The sequence below is a fragment of the Musca autumnalis genome, unplaced genomic scaffold (genome assembly GCF_047663935.1).
Source record: "Musca autumnalis isolate F117 unplaced genomic scaffold, ASM4766393v1 scaffold_3, whole genome shotgun sequence".
Taxonomy (NCBI): domain Eukaryota; kingdom Metazoa; phylum Arthropoda; class Insecta; order Diptera; family Muscidae; genus Musca; species Musca autumnalis.
In genome coordinates this window covers 239890908-239906999 of record NW_027411866.1, presented here as the reverse complement: position 1 = coordinate 239906999, position 16092 = coordinate 239890908, and the positions used below count along the sequence as shown (strand labels likewise).

The following is a 16092-nucleotide window of genomic DNA, read 5'->3' as shown; positions in this document are numbered from 1 at the left end:
TATTTTTTAAATAATCGTGGATTTTTTAAAATTATTTTTTAAATAATCGTGGATTTTTTAAAATTATTTTTTAAATAATCGTGGATTTTTTAAAATTATTTTTTAAATAATCGTGGATTTTTTAAAATTATTTTTAAATAATCATGGATTTTTTAAAATTATTTTTTAAATAATCGTGGATTTTTTAAAATTATTTTTTAAATAATCGTGGATTTTTTAAAATTATTTTTTAAATAATCGTGGATTTTTTAAAATTATTTTTTAAATAATCGTGGATTTTTTAAAATTATTTTTTAAATAATCGTGGATTTTTTAAAATTATTTTTTAAATAATCGTGGATTTTTTAAAATTATTTTTTAAATAATCGTGGATTTTTTAAAATTATTTTTAAATAATCATGGATTTTTTAAAATTATTTTTTAAATAATCGTGGATTTTTTAAAATTATTTTTTAAATAATCGTGGATTTTTTAAAATTATTTTTTAAATAATCGTGGATTTTTTAAAATTATTTTTTAAATAATCGTGGATTTTTTAAAATTATTTTTTAAATAATCGTGGATTTTTTAAAATTATTTTTTAAATAATCGTGGATTTTTTAAAATTATTTTTTAAATAATCGTGGATTTTTTAAAATTATTTTTTAAATAATCGTGGATTTTTTAAAATTATTTTTTAAATAATCGTGGATTTTTTAAAATTATTTTTTAAATAATCGTGGATTTTTTAAAATTATTTTTTAAATAATCGTGGATTTTTTAAAATTATTTTTTAAATAATCGTGGATTTTTTAAAATTATTTTTTAAATAATCGTGGATTTTTTAAAATTATTTTTTAAATAATCGTGGATTTTTTAAAATTATTTTTTAAATAATCGTGGATTTTTTAAAATTATTTTTTAAATAATCGTGGATTTTTTAAAATTATTTTTTAAATAATCGTGGATTTTTTAAAATTATTTTTTAAATAATCGTGGATTTTTTAAAATTATTTTTTAAATAATCGTGGATTTTTTAAAATTATTTTTAAATAATCATGGATTTTTTAAAATTATTTTTTAAATAATCGTGGATTTTTTAAAATTATTTTTTAAATAATCGTGGATTTTTTAAAATTATTTTTTAAATAATCGTGGATTTTTTAAAATTATTTTTTAAATAATCGTGGATTTTTTAAAATTATTTTTTAAATAATCGTGGATTTTTTAAAATTATTTTTTAAATAATCGTGGATTTTTTAAAATTATTTTTTAAATAATCGTGGATTTTTTAAAATTATTTTTAAATAATCATGGATTTTTTAAAATTATTTTTTAAATAATCGTGGATTTTTTAAAATTATTTTTTAAATAATCGTGGATTTTTTAAAATTATTTTTTAAATAATCGTGGATTTTTTAAAATTATTTTTTAAATAATCGTGGATTTTTTAAAATTATTTTTTAAATAATCGTGGATTTTTTAAAATTATTTTTTAAATAATCGTGGATTTTTTAAAATTATTTTTTAAATAATCGTGGATTTTTTAAAATTATTTTTTAAATAATCGTGGATTTTTTAAAATTATTTTTTAAATAATCGTGGATTTTTTAAAATTATTTTTAAATAATCATGGATTTTTTAAAATTATTTTTTAAATAATCGTGGATTTTTTAAAATTATTTTTTAAATAATCGTGGATTTTTTAAAATTATTTTTTAAATAATCGTGGATTTTTTAAAATTATTTTTTAAATAATCGTGGATTTTTTAAAATTATTTTTTAAATAATCGTGGATTTTTTAAAATTATTTTTTAAATAATCGTGGATTTTTTAAAATTATTTTTTAAATAATCGTGGATTTTTTAAAATTATTTTTTAAATAATCGTGTATTTTTTAAAATTATTTTTTAAATAATCGTGGATTTTTTAAAATTATTTTTTAAATAATCGTGAATTTTTTAAAATTATTTTTTTAAATAATCGTGGATTTTTTAAAATTATTTTTTAAATAATCGTGAATTTTTTAAAATTATTTTTTAAATAATCGTGGATTTTTTAAAATTATTTTTTAAATAATCGTGGATTTTTTAAAATTATTTTTTAAATAATCGTGGATTTTTTAAAATTATTTTTTAAATAATCGTGGATTTTTTAAAATTATTTTTTTAATAATCTTGGATTTTTTAAAATTATTTTAAAATAATTTTTTGATTTTTTTAAATGTTTTTTAAATAAACGTGGATTTTTTAACAAGACCTTTAGGATGCATTTTATTCAAAGATGCACCTCGATTTAGGGCATCCCCTTGTCCTCCATAGTTTTCTCCCATTGCAATTTTCATTTTAAAGTTCCAGAAAATGTATGTTTTGTGTATGGGAAATTTTGCACATCTTGGCTAACTAAGTAACTCTTTGGTGGTCTGCCTGATTGCTTTTGGTGGCTAGCAGTGGTGGTGCCTATGCTTATTGGTCAGCTTGCTTTTGGCTAGTTGCAGCAAGGCAACATCGTGGAAAATTGAAATAAGAGAAGATAGAAAACAAATCTGCACTTTCACTTGTTTTGTAAAAATAACAAAAATTTTAACAACAACTCAATGGCAGTATTTTGTTTTTGTACTTTTGTCTGTTTTGTTCGAGAAAATTATATCTAGGAGCAGCGGTGCACTGGAAAGGGGAGTTGGAAGATGATAATTTTTGGTGGATATTAAAAATTTATTAAACGTCGAAACAATCAATTAAAATGCCTAAAGTAATTTTTGTCATATTTTGTAAACTTTTTTTTCTACTTTTTTCTGCAATTAATCTAAGATGGAATTGGGCAGTGGCCAGTTGTTCCAGTTTCCTTGATCTTAAGTGGTTATGTAATTTTTCTAATAAATATACTGAAAGTAGTTTCACTTTCACTTGGTAATAACTTGCTTGAACAGATAGTCTTTAATCTCTAGTTCATGAACGTCATTCCCGACAAAACTGTCTAATGGGTCCCTATCCATGATGATGATAAGAATGTTTCCATAAACAATATTATTATGTTGACCTACGGAAAAAATCTTCGTATTCTCATGTAAATGTAAATGCGCCATAGCTTAGCATATACGAGTATACATACATATATGTATAAGTAAATTAATTGCATTGCGATAGTGCTATATCGAGTCCAAAGGTCCTCCAACAGATAGAAGACCACATAAAGATATTCTATAGGAAGAAGCCATTCTAAAGGTATTCTATAGATAAGAGACTTCAAAAGGAAGTAAATTTTTTCAGGAGCGAGTCAATACTTCCTGTGAACCGTTTAGGCCGAAACTTTGAACATCGTAAAACTTCTTACAAACGTACATCCAGTTCCAAGATGGCTGATAATATAATTACTGACAGCCGTGACTGACATTGGCCTAACCTTTTCACATCGGGATATTTCATTCAAACTTAAATCAAGTTCGTATATGAACTATATTGAACAACTAATATGGGTTTCTCCCAAACCGAAGTTCATAATTTTTGCTTAGTCGCAGTTTAAGAGCTGTTCGAAGATTATTTGGAAAGGTCCATCAAAGATGATTACAACGATATACTTCTTTCTTGGGCAAGTCCATGCTTACGGACTCCAACGGCTAGTTGGGTCAAGGACTGAACCTCCTCCGCAAACGTTTAATCCAGTTTAAGGTCAGGTACACACATTTTCAAATATTCAATTTGACCGAAACCTGGCACATCTTTAAGTCACCTACAAATGAACATCAAGATCCAATAGGATATATATGGAACAACATCTTCGGATACATCCCTCACAAAAGTTCAACATAAGTGCAGTTTAGGATTTGGAGATTATGACCAAATGTTTTTATCTTGTTAACATCGATATTGTGTCCATGCTACCAACTACAATGGATAGTGGGCTCGGTAACTATTGCAAGGAATGACTCTCAATATAAGATTCATTTTCCAAACAGGCCCTGTCGTTCTATTCCTACAGCTAACTTTTCCGCAAAGTTTCCAGACTTTTGAGCTTTAAAAAACTTGGGTTTGGGAGTCGGGCTAGTAACCATCCCGTAGAATAAAATTATACTAAGCGATTTTAATGCTAAAATTGGAAAGGAGAATATCTTTGGCCCAACAATCGGGAAAATCAGTCTCCACAGTGAAACATCTGACAATCGTATGAGACTGATAGACCTTGCATCTGCACGAAACATGGTAGTTAGCAGTACCAGATTTAAGCATCTCGATATTCATAAGGGCATCTGGCCGTCGCCAGATCAAAGAACAAGAAATCAAATTGATGACGTTGTGATAGATGGAAGACATGCATCAAGCGTGTTGGATGTACGGTCGTTCCGAGGTTCAAACATAGACTCGGACCGCTACCTTGTTGCAGCAAAGGTACGTACCAGATTAAACGTAGCAAACAAAGTGCGAACAGACACAACAGATAGCCACAGCATATTCCACTCAACTGGCCCAACTGCTAAATCAAAGCACTCCTCGTCCCGATAACATATCAGGACAATGGCAAAACATTGCCCACTCCATGCAAACAGCCGCAAAATCAGTACTTGGATACCAGAGACCTCCACCATGGAATCCATGGTATGACCAGGAGCGTCGTGCTGCTACCGAAGAGAAAAATGCGGCATATAGGGCTGTTTTACAATAAGTAGCAACGCGTAGCGCACGAGAGAGATATCGGGAGAAAAGGAGAGAAGAGGAACGTCTTTTCCGCAAGAAGAAGAGAGAAATGGAAAAGCGGGAGTGTGAAAAAATCGAGATGTACAGGAGCCAGAATGAAGTCCGAAAATTCTACCAAAGAGTGAAACATCAAACAGATGGCTTTGGTACAGGCACATCTTCCTGTAGAGACCAGCAAGGTAATCTGGTAACAGATACAGATAGTGTGCTAAGGATATGGAAAGAGCATTTTTCCAAACTGTTGGTGTCCAAAAGTAGCGAATTCGACGAAGATACCAAAGATCCAATCCCAGAAGATGGTATTGAATGTAAACCACCCGGCCAAGATGAGGTAAAGACAGCAATAAACCGGCTGAAGAATAATAAGGCAGCGGGAGCTGATGTCCTACCCGCCGAGCTGTTTAAAACCGGAGGCGACACGCTGATAAGGTGTATGCAGCAGCTAGTTAGCTCAATCTGGCAGAAAGAACGCGTACCCGACGATTGGAACCTGAGCATCCTGTGTCCCGTCCATAAGAAAGGAGATAAGACTTAATGCTCCAACTATAGGGGCATAAGTCTTCTCCCTATTGTCTACAAGATAGTTTCAGTGATATTGTGCGAACGACTAAAGCCCATGGTCAACGAAATAATTGGACCATACCAATGCGGCTTTAGACCTGGCAAGACCACCATTGACCAGATATTTACCCTGCGGCAAATCCTGGAGAAGACCCAAGAGATGCAGATCAACACCTACCACAGCCCGCTACGTTCAAAGGTATTCCATGCAATGCCTGAATTTGGCATCCCCGCAAAGCTCATTCGGCTTTGCAAAATGACTCTAACTGACACGAGGTCCTCACTTAAAATAGGAAAGAACCTCTCCGATGAGTTTTGTACCAAAAGAGGTTCCAGGCAAGGAGACAGCCTTTCGTGTGATCTTTTCAACATCCTGCTAGAAAAGGTTATACGAGAGGCAAACGTCAAAAGAAGTGGCACAATCTACACCAATAGCCACATATTACTTGCTTATGCTGATGATATAGACATCATGGGAAGATCAGTAAAAGAAGTAACTGATACCTTTATGAAGGTCGAAGGAGAATCTGCTAAGGTGGGTCTGGCGGTAAACGTCGAGAAGACCAACCTGATGGTGTCGACGCGCAATGCGTTCATTGAGATCGGACCAACTGTTGAAGTTGGTTGAGGTAGTAAAAGACTTCGTATACCTCGGCACCGCCGTAAACACAACAAACGACATCAGTTGTGAAATAAAAAGAAAAATTGTATTGGTCAACAGATGCTACTTTGGCTTAAGTAAGCACTTTAAAAACAAAGCCACAACTCGTCAAACAAAAATAACGCTTTAGAAAACACTGATACTACCCGTGCTGATGTATGGTTCCGAAGCCTGGGTACTTGCGCAAGCAGATAAGGCAGTGCTTGGCGTGTTTGAGAGAAAAATTCTTCGAAAGATTTACGGACCAATCTGCTTTGACGGTGAATATCGACGTCGTATGAACCACGAGCTGTATCTGCTGTACAACGACATCAATCTAGTTAAACGTATCGAGATGCAGCGGTTGCGTTGGCTAGGCCATATAATAAGAATGAGCGATGATAAACCCGCTAAAAGGGCGTATAAATTCGAGCCACATGGCGCAAACAAGTGGATGAAGATATGACAAGGCGCGGTATTCCAGAAAGCGAAGCACTAAACAGAGAGAATTGGAGATTTTTTCTTAGTTCGGTCTATGGAACAAATGTTCTGTAATGGGCCAGCTAAGTAAGTATAATTTCGGTAATTAACGATATTTTTTCGGTAAGTTAGCGACCAATAAAAAGTAGTAGTACTTGTTGTTGTAACATTGTTTTATTATTGTGTTTGTATGTTCGTTCTCCTGTTCAAGCTGGCTCTGGGTCTATCTCCAGTTCCAGGAAGGTGGCTACTTCGATGGGATGTAACCACAAATCCACTGGAGTTAGATGAGTAGGTTTGGCGGTGCAGTTGAATAGGTGATTAGCATCGTGCGGGCCCATGCCGTATACTGAGCAGATGTCTTGCACGGTGCGATCGATTCCCGCCCAATAAGAATTTAGGCGACTGCAATATCCCGAGCGTAATTGAGCCAAAACTACTCTGATTTGTCGTGGCAGCTGACGCTCTTCAGCTACGATAGAAGGGGGATGTACCCCGATGACTGCATTTACACAATAATTGCTTATGGCCTTAGTAACTGTGTCCGTGTGAATGCTGTTCAAACATGCCTGATATGTCTGTTGACGTAGAGATTCTCTCCTATATAGTTGGACCTCCGTCTGTAGAGCATAAATATCCTTTTGATATGCCTGGGTGTATCGGTGACCAGCAGATGGTAATTTGGAAGACTCTCACGGTAACATCCGAGCAAGTACTGCAACGATAGCATCTCATTATGTTGTCGTACTGTCTTTGCCTCCTCAAGTAGATGGTCCACTGAAGATTTGAGGAGACACCCTGTTGCTGTTCTCAGGGCGGCGTTCTGACAAATTTTAATCTTATTCCACTGCGTGTCACATAAATTCGGGGACCAAACTGGCGCCGCATAGCTTTCCACAGACCGACCTATTGCTTTATGCATGGTCAACAAGGTTCCTTTATCTGCACCCCAAGTGCTGCCGGCTAGGGAATTGAGGACCTCGTTCCTACATTTCAGTTTATCGCAGATAGCTGTGGCATGCGCGGACGACGTGAAAGTGGTGTCGAATGTGACCCCTAGAATTTTGGGGCAGTTTGTGGTCGGAATTCTGCTACCATCGACCCTGATATTCAACTCTCTTCTATACTGGTGAACGTCTATGTGGTGAACAGAGTGGCCGTCGATTTAGTGGCGGATATCTTCATATTCCCCGCGTGGAAAAAGGTGGTAAGATCGGTTAAATAGGAGTTCAGTCTCTCACAGATGTCATCAGGGTAGGTACCTGACGCCAGGATCCGCATACGTTACGATCTCAATGCCGTCTGGAGGGGCGGAATACAGGAAAGGTAGAGTTTAAACAGGTCCGGAGATATCACCCCTCCTTGGGGAACTCCCTTTTTCACTACGGGGCTTGGATTTCTTGTTCCTGAACTCCACATACGACTGGCGACCACACATATGTCTGCTCGATGTCCTCGAACAGCGTGAAGTGCTTGACAGTGTCAGAGGCTTTTGCTAAGTTCTATCGCACGGCCGTCTCTGGTTGAGTCCTTGACAAATATGTGTGGTAATGGCGTGCAGAGCAGTTGTCGCGCTGTGCTGCTTACGGAATCCATGCTGATGATCGGCAACTTGATAGCTATTTCTGATACTGGGGAGGACTAAGGCCTCAAGGGTCTTTGCTACGGGCGACAAAAGCGAAATCGGCCTGTACGATTCACCTTTGCTGGCATCCTTGCCTGGCTTCAGTAGCGGGACTACCCTGCCCATTTTCCAGACTTTGGCTCATTTTCCAGGGTGGCTAGTGACAGGTTGAGAACTTTAGTGAGATACTCCACTCCCGGCTCATCCAGCTGCTTCAGCATTACCATGGAGATTCCATCAGGGCCCAACGCTTTGGATGATTTAGCGTTCCTGATGGCATTCGCAACATCATCCATTGTAAACTGTGGTGGTTCATCCTCGGCAGGAAGAGATCTAATGCGACACAACACTCTTCTCTTCGCCCTGTCACTCTCGGGGTGCTCGACAAACAGTCGATTGAAGTAACTTGCACACCTCTTCTGGTCAGTCAACGTAACGTCGCCAAACGTGACTGAGGTCCTGTCATCCCTCCTTCCGGGGTTCGAGAGTGACTTAACCGTTGTCCACAATTTGCTTATACCGGCTCCAATGTTGCAACTCTTCAGATGATTTAACCACTTGTTCCGCTTATGTTCGCCGACCAGCCTGTTAACTTCCAGTGTCAGCTCCCTGACTCTGGGGTCGTCGGGGTTGGTTCGACGAAGCTCCCAATCCCGTCGCCTCTGCTGGGAAATTTGGTCTTACTTCGGGTATTCGACCAGCAGGTATATGGCGAGCGGCTGCAGCATTGATGATGTCGCGGAACGTCCTTTCCGCTATATTTTGAATTTTTTCATAACATTGACAAACAATAATAAATATCAATGCTTATGTGATTGAAAATATTTTTTAACATAAAGTGGAACATTGAAAAGTAATATTCCCACAGTCACATATTTAAATATTTGCTCCAAGTGCACACTTAAGCCCTGGGTACATAAGCTAACTCGCCTGATTTCCACAGTGGCATTTTCTTCTATATCGCCGGTGTTTTGGTAATTGCTTATTTCTATAAAATGTTGTTTGTTAGAAGCGTACCATTGCCAGCCTTCACTGCATAATTCCGCGTTCAATTCTGGTTTGCTATTCGACCTATAATTAGGCGCATTTATTTTTTGTTATTAGCACATGCTGCCGTTTCTGCATTCGCTGCCATAGATTCTAAAAATGTTTTGCATGCGCTGCTTTTTTCACCTTCCGTATGTCATTATTTTGTTTTAAGAAGGATATATTCATCCATATTCTTCTTCTTTTCCGTTTAACTCCTTGAGAAGCATAGAGCCTCTACAAACAACCTCCAGGATGTTCTGTCATTTGCTAGTGCTTTTATTTCGCTCCATGATTTTCCGGTGCTTTCTAACTCCTTCTTTTCCAGGAGTTTTTAGGTCTTCCTTTTTTCTGCTCCCTTGGGGATTCCAATCTAGGGCTTGTCGGCATAGCTCTTCGTTATTTTTCCTCAACGTGTGCCCTATCCACTTCCATTTTCTACTTTGTATGATGGTTGTTAATGGATCGATATTGCACCTTTGGTAGAGATCGGAATTGGTTATGACATTTGGCCACCAAATTTTTAATATGTATCGAATACATTGATTTGTAAATGACTGTAGGTTCGAACTTAATGCTGTTGTTGTCAACCAGGTTTCACATCTGTAAAGCAATACTGATAGAACGTTCGACATGAATATAGTTACATCCAGATACATCGTAATTGATTGAAAGCTCCGTTAGCTTTGCCAATTCTACTTGCGATGTCGGCTTCCGCTCCGCCTTCGATTGCAATTATACTTCCGAGATAACAGAATTTCTCCACGAATTCAATCGGTTCGTCTCCAATAAAAAAGGGGTTTGGTTTTATGGATTTCGTGTTTATTGCTTTTGTTTTACTTGTATTGATCTTAAGTCCTGCTTTAGCTGACTCTGTTACTATGTCATTAATTTTTGACTGCATATCGCTGTGTTTTGTGGACAAAAGACATATGTCATCTGCATACTTCAGGTCCTCTAGCTTCTCCGTTAAAGTCCTCTGAATTTCTCGATTTTTATGATTAATTGTGTCAGTAAGGACTTTGTCGATGACCAGCAGGAATAAAATGGGTGAAAGTAAGCATCCTTGTCTTACACCCGACATAGGAGTGAACGGTTCAGAGAAGCGACCATTGTGTAGAACTCTGCATTTAAAGTCTTCGTATTGCGCTTTTTTGAGATTGGTCCATTTCCATTTAGTATAATCAGTATAATCTTCTTCCCAGATTTTTTTTATGAGTGGGTGGAATATTTTTGCCATTTTGTCGGGGCAGCATTTTAATATTTCTGGAGGTATGCGATCGTAACCTGGTGATTTATTATTTTTTAGTTTCCTAATAGCATTTTCAATGTCATCTGGAAAACTGTTGTTTATATCGAGGGGTGGTGGCGCTATAATTTCTGTTGAGTCGAGAATAGAAGATGTATTGGGATAGTTGTTCAGAGTTTCTATGAAGTGTTCTCGCCATCTTATTAGTTGATCGTCGTTGACCGATCTGATGAAATATCCTTTCCAGAAAGCTTCTTTGTAAGTTTATAAACGGTTTTAGTGTAATTTTTACTAGCAGCGTCGTTAGCTAGAGTGGCAAATTCGTCTATGAATAACCTTTTGTCCTTTCTACAAGCTTTACGCACTTCTTTGTCCTTTAGTTGGTGTTCTTTTTCCAGTTTTACACGCCGAGCATGGCATGGCTCATCATTTTTTTAGTTTCATTAGATTTCTCCTTTCTTCAATTAGGGTCCACGTAGTAATAGATATCCATTCTCGTTTTTCTTTTGGATATTGTCCTATTTTTTTCTTCGCATATGCACAGAATTTTCTCTTTTATATGTTTCCACATCTCTTCGATTCCGTCTGTTTCCGGATATTGATCCTCCGAAAATTTAATTATTTCATTTGTTACAGTTTGTTTATGATGAGGCTCAGAGAGTTTAGCCACGTCGAATTTTTTAGATGGACATGTTTGGTGGATTTTCTTCCATACTGAAATGGATTAAAGACCCGATGCATAAGAAACAAGGTATTCTTACGTAAACATTCCTGCTAAGAGAATAGAAAACGTCCAGGCCAAGTTCGAACTAGGTTGCTATTTGCCTCTTAGTTACATATCTACCAGAAATTACTTAAGCCAGGAAGCCAGCCGCGAGGCCTATACACATGAAATTATAATAAAAACTATTTTTCTTCCGATTTGATAAATATTTTCCTTTATCCGCCAATTATCTACATTTTCCTCAACTACATAATTTCCTTGTTAATAAGTCTAATACCCCATTATTGCACTTTTTTCAAATCAATGCAAAAAATTTCTTACATTTCCAAATATCACTTTTCACAGAGCTCACAGCTTTTCTCATTCACTTAACTCTTATTTTTCAAATCATTAAAACTAAGTGATGGATAATTGATTGACTTTCAATGTCATTTATGGTTTAATAGATGCTTTTCTTTTTCATTTTTTTTCACTCTCTTCGAAAGCGATTATCAACATCATCATCATAATGAATGAATAGCTGTTATTGTCATCTTGTTTTCAAACTAATCATTAAATCATTTCACTGTTTTGTTTCGATTAATTCACAAAGCGGAGAATTGTTTTGTTTTGATAAAGATCGCGCGCGCACCTGTCAATTGATTCGATTTAATCAATTAAATCGTTGTTGTGCGCATGCGCCGCACTGAATAAAAAAAAAACTTATTTCGAGATACCGGCAACATTCACACCAACGTCTTTACCGTTATAAAAGTAAATAACAACTGAATCGTTAATATAATGTTTGGTGGCTCTTTAGCTTGGCTTCTTCTTCTCACTTGTAATTAGCTCCCACAAAAAAAAGAAAAACAAACACTTGTTTTGTCTTTCAATTTTCACCTGTGGTAATCCATTATTATTCATTACTAAGCTCTCATTTTATTACATTTCTCCAATTTCTCTCATTAGGGAGCTTGTTCTCTCAGAGAATGTCAATATAGAGTTGCCATTACAACCTAGCTGCTAATATAGATTTTTAACAGATCAAGTTTCATTCTCAAGCAGTCCCTAACAGATATCTTTCGTGTTTCTAATGGCAACACTGACTAATACAGGGATAGGTGATGTGCGCTTACTGAGAGCAAGTGAGCATACATTTCAATGCATTTTACATTGAAGTTGCTCTCAGTAAGCGCTCATTGCCTATCCATGGACTAATATCACTCTGAGCGAGAGTATACTCTCTCCCATGTAATCCCACACCACCATGCGTCGGCGTTAAATGTTTACCGCTATACTAATCTGCCATTCAGTTGTTTTTGCAAACAAAAAATTGGTTTGTTGTTTTTATTTGTATAAAATTCCGGCTTTCACTCATTCACTCACTGTTGGAAAACTTGAACGCGCGATATTCACACTCATTCATAAATTTAAAGTCTGGATTGACGCTGGCTGACAGGTTTTTACGCACACGCATGAAATGCTATTTGGCTTCAAACACGTCTTTGGAAATTTTGCACGAATTATTTCCGTTATCAAGATGACGAAGAGTTGGGAGCGAAGTAAAGTAAAATTGATACGACGATTTTTATGAAAATTAAGTCAAGTTTTAGTTGACATCGTTGTTATTGCTTACCTTTTCTTTAACGCTTGTATTCAACATCCATATAATATTGCTGCGAAAATGTCGTCCAGGCACGCTAGACCATAGATGCCACCAGCATCTAATACAATGCGTCGTTTGTTCCCTCGCCGGATAACTTGCTGGTTGGTGTAATCCGATATTGGTGTTGTTTGTCGTTGCCTTTTGTTTGGCGTAATTAATTTGGGAATGCGGCCAAAATGTGTCGTTATCTTCGCTGCTTTTTGTGTCTTAGTTGGTTAGTCACTTGGAAGTACACAAATAGTTGGCATCATTCATTAAGCGTAATTTTGTTGTTGCAATATCAGACCACTTTTTGCGATATTATAAATGTCTGCAAAAACAAAGACGGAAAATAAAATAGTTTATTTTAATAAGGAGAAAATAAAGTAATCAAAGTAGATTTTATATTTGACAATTAAAGACAACCATAAAGCTTTAAAGGTTATAGTCGAAAAAGAATTTAAATTTAAACAGAAATATTGGATAACAGATTAAAGACTGAAACTCATGAATTATAGAAAAGCCGTAAAAAATAAATTAGATAACCCGACAATATAAAAAATATTGCAAAAGCAGCAAAAAGCTCAGCCAGAAGAGACAAAAGAAAATGTTTAAAAATATTGTAGAAGGTGCAGACAAAGAGGCAGACTCAAATGACATTTGAGAACCACGCTAATTAATTGGATGATGATGGTGTCGAACGCAAGAAGATATCGCAAAAGTAAACCAAAATCGATCCGCCCTGTCGGGAAGCATGGCTGAATGCTAACGGACGCATCCACGGGTTGCGGATAGTGGAAAGCCCAGTAGATATATTGGGTAGCTGCGAATTAAACAAGCAGCCGCGGACAGCTCAGCGACTATGGGGGGAGAGCCTCGGGGGCTATAAACGACACAAATTCCCGAGTTTACCAGAGATCCCTGTAGTGACACGGCGATTAATTGGCGCCGGAGTGAAAATCCAATAAATGCAATTAAAGCCAGAATGGTGGCTTAAAGTGGCAGCCTCACTACCATTCCAGGGTACAGTGGACCAATCACCCCCTTACCTGAAACTTAATCGATTTTCGAAATGTCTACAATGAATGAAATACCAACACTCGTAACGTTGACGAACTTTGTCACACGGAAAAGGACACGAATAGGAACTTGGAATATAAGAACACTAAGCGATTCCACAAAGCTTGCGCAGGTTGTACCCCAAATGGAAATATTTGACATCGGAATCCTAGGGATAAGTGAAATGCGATGGATTTACCCCCTGTTTTTGTAAAAACTTCTTTTTTCTCACACGAATTGTCAAATTTTGTAGATCGATTTACTCGCCTAAGCGCAAATGTAGAGCGCTAATTTTTATATGAGGAATTCTTTACTAAATATGGAACGCGTCTACGAAAAATTAGGTCTGTATGTCATCTGGCGGCAGAGCTATGGATGCCTAAATTATTACGAATATAGACGAACGAACAAAAATTAATTACAAAAACTGGGGGTTAAAATGGGGAGTTTATAACAGCAAACGGAAGTCTAGTTTTGTACAGTGTCAAAGAAGAAAGACGGGAAAATGGAGTCGGAATTATACTCTCAAGGGGAATTAAAAATACATTAAAATCTTGGAAAGCGATCAGTGATAGGATCTTGACGGCACGCCTCAATACTTCAGTGTGGAAATGTGTTACAATTGTTCAATGTTATGCCCCAACAGAAGACGCTGAGAGTATAAATAAAGACGAGTTCTACGAACAATTGACCGCTACTATAGCGAAAGTCCCTAGTCGGGACATGTTACTAGTCATTGGCGACTTTAATGACAAAAATGGCTCTGAAAACACTGGAATAACACAAATAATGGGCAAACACGGTATGGGAAAAAATGATAATGGGGAGCGTTTTATCGCGATGTGCCAAGCTTTCAACCTCGTCATAGGCGGTTCGCTATTTCCGCACAAGGAAATCCGCAAATATTCTTGGACATTAGGTGGTACCTGGAGCTTGATCCAAGAAAGAAATCGCTTAAAATCACTATCATTAAATAACCGCAATATACTGCCTTCATATCAATACTTTGCAAAGCAACTGAAACGGTCAGCACGTACCGATAAGAGGAAATACCTAGACGAAAAATGCAAAAGATGCCGAACATGCAAATATCTAACCAATCACTCAACAGGAATAGGGGGATCAAGGATACAAACGGCGATATAATATCTAATGTTGACTTGCAAGCTGAAAGATGGAAGCAAAATTTTGAAAGCATTAGGGTTGTCCTCTATCCCCACTGCTGTTTACGTTAGTGCTTGATACCGTGTCGAAGTGTGCAAGAGAAAAAGAGGAATTGTGTGGGGATTTCACCGCCATCTTGAAGACAAACGCAAATCAATAAATTCCTGCGAATAATTTGGCGTATATTCTGGCCTAACACAATATCAAACAACGAGCTCTGGAGAAAGTCGAACGAAATACCTATTGGCAAACAACTAATGAAACGAAAGTGGAGCTGGGTGGGCCATACTCTTCGTAAAACCCACGACAGCATCGCGAGGTATGCCTTGGTATGGAACCCACAAGGCAACAGAAGACGTGGACGTCCGAAGAATACATGGCGAAGAACGCTAACAACGGACATCGCAAAAATAAACCTGTCGTTTAATGAAATAAAAATGATTTGTCATGATAAAGTAAAATGAAATGAACTTGTAGATACCCTATGTACCCAAGTGGAATAAATAAGGGAAAAAAATCGAAGCAGAAATTAGCAAAAGAATTTAATTGCGACATTTCCACGGTGAATATAATTATAAGAAACGAAAATAAAACTCGTTTAGTTGCAGAGAAACAAAAATTTTATTATTTGACGATGGCGAAAATCCAATCATGACAATGTTGAAAAACCTCTGGGCATGTGGTTTGATCAAATGCGTTAAAGAAAATGAGCGATTTAAAGTTAAATGAAAATGGAATTCTGATTTTGACACCATCAATGGGTGGTTCTGGAGATGGCAAAAGAAAGAAAACATAAAATCCATCCAAGTGGAGAGAAATGTGCAATTGGCAAAGAAGCTGCTGAAAAATTTCGGAAAGCTCCAAACTGAAGAAATTACTACAAAATTATTCCCCGGAAAATATTTTTAATGCAGACGAAAGTGGGCTCTTATACAAAGTTTTACCAAATAGAACACTAGCCCGGAAAGGGGATGTCGTACAAAAACGTCTGAAAAGAAGTCCCACTCTCTTATTTTTATGCAATTACACTGGGACGTACATAAAATGTTTGCTATAGGCACATATCAAAATCCCAGGTTTTTCAAGAACTGCAAAAATAATTCTAATGGATTTCTATTTTTATGGATTTCTATGCGTGACGTAGGGGATGGACCGGTTTTAACATGGCAAAGGGACCATGATAAATCCTGATCTTGGTCCCTCTTTCATCTCAAGTGGACACTGACCTCCCCGTGGTGTCACCTGGGGAACTGCCTTTAACTCCCGTTAAA

At 36.4% G+C, this 16092-nt stretch overlaps 1 protein-coding gene across 3 annotated transcripts in view; it reads right to left on the bottom strand.

Annotated features, from left to right (window-relative positions):
- Window positions 1-16092, bottom strand: part of LOC141399204 (uncharacterized) — a 132415-nt gene that overhangs the window by 53125 nt on the left and 63198 nt on the right. The window contains exon 2 of one of the 3 annotated variants that reach the window (XM_073977469.1): window positions 12590-12929. The gene's annotated coding sequence lies outside the window, so the exon portion shown is untranslated. Of the gene's footprint in view, window positions 1-11295; window positions 11741-12589; window positions 12930-16092 lie in introns of those variants that run through there. The other 2 variants (XM_073977468.1, XM_073977470.1) reach the window with 2 other exon arrangements.